At 46.8% G+C, this 5,854-nt stretch overlaps 1 non-coding gene across 1 annotated transcript; it reads right to left on the minus strand.

Moving 5' to 3' along the window:
• Nucleotides 1-5,384: 5,384 nt before the first annotated feature.
• On the minus strand, nucleotides 5,385-5,456 carry Trnat-agu. Its single transcript has one exon. It is a non-coding gene; the product is annotated as a tRNA-Thr (tRNA).
• Between the last annotated feature and the right edge of the window lie 398 nt (nucleotides 5,457-5,854).

Consider the following 5,854-nt stretch of genomic DNA (forward strand, 5'->3'; position numbering starts at 1 on the left):
ACCCTGACTGTTGAGACACTTGCCCCACTGGGACACAAGGCGGTGAATGTCTGCCTCATAAAATTCCCGGGCTGCGATGTTAACCAGTTCCGCACCTACAGCTGGACGTCGTCGTCAGAGGTGAATCGTTTGCCCCTCAGAGCCTTTTTGAGGGGACCAAAAATGGCGTAATCATAGGGAGCGAGGTCTGGACTGTGTGAAGGGTGGCCCAGAACCTTCCGTTAGAATTTCTGCAGGATTGCCGCAACTGTGTTGGCCGTATGAGGCTTTGCATTGTCGAGGAGCAGAACGACCCCACTGGTGAGATTGCCTGGTCGTTTTGATTTGATCACTTGGGGAAGGGTGGTCAAGGTTAGCGAGTAACGCTGGGTATTCACTGTTGTCCCGTGCTGCAGGAAGTGAATCAGACTGAGGCCATCTTGGTCAAAGAACATCAGCATAACCTTTCCTGCACTCATGTGGATGGCCTTGGCTTTTTTTGGTGGTGACCCTGGATGCTTCCACTGGAGACTCTGTCGTTTTGATTCTGGTTCGAATTGATGACACCGTGACTCATCTCCAGCCACCACTCGTGCCAGGAATGCATTCCCTTCCCAAGCATAGCGCGGCAGACGAGCGAGACAATGGGCCAATCGACATTGGGCACACACTTTGCACATGTACAGTCGTTCCTTCACAATGGTGTGAACACTTCCGACGCTCAATCCGACCACGGCGGCTATGGCTTTCACTGTCGCTCGGCGGTCCTGGGTAATGAGTGCATCCACCAGCTGGACGATGTCATCGGTAAAGCAGTGTGGTGCTCCAGACCGAGCATCATCAGCTAACGACACCCGTCCTTCCCTGAAGCGATTGTACCACGCCTTGACCCTTCTAAGGGATATGCAGTGTTCGCCGTATACTTGTGACATTCGTCGATGAATGTCTGTTCCTCTCACTCCTTCCACTGTCAGAAAACGAACAACACCTCTTTGCTCTTCTGTTGACGCCTCCATGTCAGTGTCTGCAATGCTACTGGCAGCGATGGACGATTGATGCATGCTGCTGCTATCTCTGTATAGTCACATAACGTGCACACGTGCCCTCTAGCGACGGGATGTGAACTTCCACGCTCTGGTCGGAACCACAAGTCGTTACACACGCCACGATATTACCCTCCTGCCACCGGCTTGCACATTCCCGACTCCGGCTCGTTTCATTTTGAACGCCCCTTATACATAAATTACGAAAAATTCAAGGGGGCGCCCACTATATAAGTTATGAATATTTTTCCAACACTACAATACACAGGAAAAAGTTTCTGTCTCTTCAAGTGTTGCACTTAAAGTATTCCTGATGTCAACTTTCAACTAGAAGTCCTGTACTTCCAGTCCTTTTCACTTACACATAGCAAATCTGAAAAAAAAGTCTTTCTCAATAAGCATTCCACAGAAAAGATTAGGGGCTTTAACAAGGGGAGAGTGAAATTTTCACTATCCATTCACAGTCGCAGAAATCGCATTTGAATGTTAGTCGGGTACGTAGGGATACAAAAAGTGAATTCGTGAACTGCGATTGTAAACTGTTCCATGTTGTTGTTGTGGTCTTCAGTCCTGAGACTGGTTTGATGCAGCTCTCCATGCTACTCTATCCTGTGCAAGCTTCCTCATCTCCCAGTACTTAATGCAACCTACATCCTTCTGAAGCTGCCTGGTGTATTCATCTCTTGGTCTCCCTCTACGATTTTTACTCTCCACGCTGCCCTCCAATGCTAAATTTTTTGATCCCTTGATGCCTCAAAACACGCCCTACCAACCGATCCCTTCTTCTAGTCAAGTTGTGCCACAAACTTCTCTTCTCCCCAATCCTATTCAATACCTCCTCATTAATTACGTGATCTACCCACCTTATCTTCAGCATTCTTCTGTAGCACCACATTTCGAAAGCTTCTATTCTCTTCTTATCCAAACTAGTTATCATCCATGTTTCACTTCCATTCATGGCTACACTCCATACAAATACTTTCAGAAACGACTTCCTGACATTTAGATTTACACTCGATGTTAACAAATTTCTCTTCTTCAGAAACGCTTTCCTTGCCATTGACAGTTACATTTTATATCTTCTCTACTTCGACCATCATCAGTTATTTTGCTCCCCAAAGAGTAAAACTCCTTTACTACTTTAAGTGTCTTCTTTCCTAATCTAATACTCTCAGCATGACCAGACTTAATTCGACTACATTCCATTATCCTCGTTTTGCTTTTGTTGATGTTCATCTTATATCCTCCTTTCAAGACACTGTACATTCCGTTCAACTGCTCTGCCAAGTCCTCTGCTGTCTCTGACAGAATTAAAATGTCATCGGCGAACCTCAAAGTTTTTATTTCTTCTCCATGGATTTTAATACCTACTCCGAATTTTTCTTTTGTTTCTTTTACTGCTTGCTCAATACACAGATTGAATAACATCGGGGAGATGCTACAACCCTGTCTCACTCCTTTCCCAACCACTGCTTCCCTTTCATGCCCCTCGACTCTTATAACTGCCATTTGGTTTCTGTACAAATTGTAAATAGCCTTTCGCTCCCTGTATTTTACCCCTGCCACACTTCAGCCCATCTCTAGAATATTGTAAAAGAGAGGATGGTGCACGCACGCACGCGCACAGACAGTGCGCCCCCCCCCCCCCCCCACCACACACACACACACACACACACACACACACACACACACACACACACACACACACAGAGAGAGAGAGAGAGAGAGAGAGAGAGAGAGAGAGAGAGAGAGAGAGAGAGGGGGGGGGGGGGGGGGGGGGGGAGGGTAGCTAGCGAACAAATATCTCACAAAACATAAACGACGTATTTTGTACAATATGGGAACAATGAACGACAGAAATGTAAGGCTGTCGCCAGTAAAGGAATGGATGGTTAGGTTAGGATCCTCTTCAGGGAGATAATTAACGACCTTTGCAATAGTGGAACCTAGTTTAGCCATCCTTCTTGAAGTATACAAGAAGGAAACAAAGACTTAAGTAACGAGAGCTTTCTTTCAAGGTCACGTGCCACGGCCAGCAGACGGCACTACGCGTGGAATTCCGCTGCGGGACACGACTCCGTAAGGTCTTGCGTGTAATCCGGTCACGTATTCCAGAGGCGCGTTGTCTGCGCCGTGTCTGCCAGCGCACTGAAGATAACTCACTACGTCCCCACTCTAAAGAGACAATTACAGCCGACGAAATACGGAACTCTAGTGCGTATATGGTAGCTGAATATGGCAGTTGCAATTGTACAGGCTAAGTCCAGACCTTTTCTTTTTTAAGAAAAAAAAGAACGACGCTGACCTCTGACGTACATTGTGCAGTGGGGTACTACCTACTTTCAAGCTTCTACTCGTACGTCTCTTCCTCGTGAATGATGCCAGTGGTTCCTTTCGGGTAGTCTATCCATCCTATGGGCTGAAGCATGTCTGTGGGTATTATGTCTTGTGCAGTTACCCAACCGCATAGTCCTAATTTGTCCTTGCGGTTTGTGGCCAGACAAGTAGTTCAAATGGCTCAAATAGCTCTAAGTACTATGGGACTTAACATCTGAAGTCATCAGTCCCGTATACTTAAAACTACGTAAACCTAAATAACGTAAGGACATCACACACATCTATGCCCGAGGAAGGATTCGAACCAGCGACCGTAGCAGCCGCGTGGTTCCGGACTGAAGCGCCTGGAACCGCTCGGCCACAGCGGCCGGCAGACAAGTGGTATTTCAGACTGGGATGTAATTGCAGTTGATACAACGGAAACTACTCCGTCCGGAATCGTACGTTTGACGCCGTTAGCCGATGCGTTTAGCTGCGGTAAGAGTCAATCGATAGTTTGGTTGATGGAGTACGTTAGGTAAGATAAAAAATGAAATTCACAGGTGACTTACGAATCGCTTAGGCATCAGCCACTATAGGTGAAGATAAACAGCTGTGCAAATTCTTAAAGTATTTTTAACTGCGCATAGAACAGCTCTAAATGTGTGTTATCTGTTAAAATTAAAGCTACGCTAATTGTTAGCAGTCAGAGCAAAGGACTGCTGACGCCTTTGGCTCCGCGTCAAGGTCTTGATCCCCGAGTCAACAGATGGGGACTTTTGGAAGACAACCATCACCTGCACGAACAGATCTACGACGTTTGCAGCAGTATGGACTATCAGCTCGGAGACCATGGCTGCAGTTACCCTTGACGCTGCCTCACAGACAGGAGCGCCTGCGATGGTATACTCAACGACGAACGTGGGTGCACGAATGGCAAAACGTCATTTTTTTTTTCGGACGAATCCAAGTTCGGTTTACAGCATCATGATGGTCGCATCCGTGTTTGGCGACATCGCGGTGAACGCACATTGGAAGCGTGTATTCTGGCGTATCACCCGGCGTGATGGATGGGGTGCCATTGGTTACACGTCTCGGTCATCTCTTGTTCGCATTGACCGCACTTTGAACAGTGGACCTTACATATCAGATGTGTTACGACCCGTGGCTCTACCCTTCATTCGATCCCTGCGAAACGTTACATTTCAGCAGGATAATGCACGACCGCATGTTGCAGGTCCTGTAGGGGCCTTTCTGGATACGGTAAATGTTCGACTGCTGCCCTGGCCAGCACATTCTCCATATCTCTCACCAATTGAAAACGTCTGGTCAATGGTGACCGAGCAACTGGCTCGTCACAATACGCCAGTCACTACTCTTGATAAACTGTGGTATCGTGTTGAAGCTGCATGGGCAGCTGTACCTGTACACGCCATCCAAGCTCTGTTTGACTCAATGTCCGGGCGTATCAAGGCTGTTATTACGGCCAGAGGTGGTTGTTCTGGGTACTGATTTCTCAGGATCTATGCACCCAAATTGCGTGAAAATGTAATGACATGTCACTTCTAGTATAATATATTTGTCCAATGAATACCCGTTTATCATCTGCATTTCTTCTTGGTGTAGCAATTTTAATGGCCAGTAATGTATTTCGTATGTCGCCCTTTGCTTGCGACACATCCGTGTAATTGCCAAAGTTAATTATTGTTTTTGATTAAATGTAATAAAGCTCATTAATGCGAGTTGTTTGATTGTTTGTCTAGCGAACCGAGTAGGTAGGGTTCCTATACACAACAAGGGCAAATGGAAAGGAGTGCTTAGGAAGACTCCTCTAGAAGAGGAGACTGGCTTAGAAGCAAATACAGAGTAGGAAGACATTTTCGTACTTTTCGCTTAAGAGGAATTCTAAATAATCTCGTCTATAATGCATTCGAAGAGCTGGTTTCCATGGTAGAATGCATGAGTAGTATCCACTGTCTTGTTTTCCACTCTGATCAACATAAAATAGATGTTTATCAGCAGACTGAAGCGACGAATGAAAATTTGTACCAAGACCATGATTCGAACCTGGGTCTCTTGCTCACTAAGCAAATGCGCTAACCAATACGCCACCCTGGCACAGTGGCTTTGTGTAACTGCATGGTGTACCCTAGCACGCTCTCCCCCCCCTCCCCCCCCCCCCCCCTCCTCAATGCAGATTCCCATTCTCTCCCACTTGGTATTCCAGATGCGTTCTAACTGTGTTGGAGTAGCACCTGAATATCGAACGAAACGGCGGATCCTGCCCGAAATCCAGGCATATGTGCTTTGTTGATCGAAACGGCGTTCCTGCATAAAACCCAGCCAAAGGTGCCTAAGGCAGCATTCCCGTATCGTTGAATGCTGAGATACCGTTAAAATAAAATTCGGGAGCCTTTGCACTGCTGTTAGAGTTTAGTGGGAGTACCAAATAGGCTAAGGCGTGAATGGGAATTTGGTTTGAGAAAGGAGGCGTGCTAGGGTAATCCGTCCAACGT

The sequence above is a fragment of the Schistocerca americana genome, chromosome 3 (assembly GCF_021461395.2).
Source record: "Schistocerca americana isolate TAMUIC-IGC-003095 chromosome 3, iqSchAmer2.1, whole genome shotgun sequence".
Taxonomy (NCBI): Eukaryota; Metazoa; Arthropoda; class Insecta; order Orthoptera; family Acrididae; genus Schistocerca; species Schistocerca americana.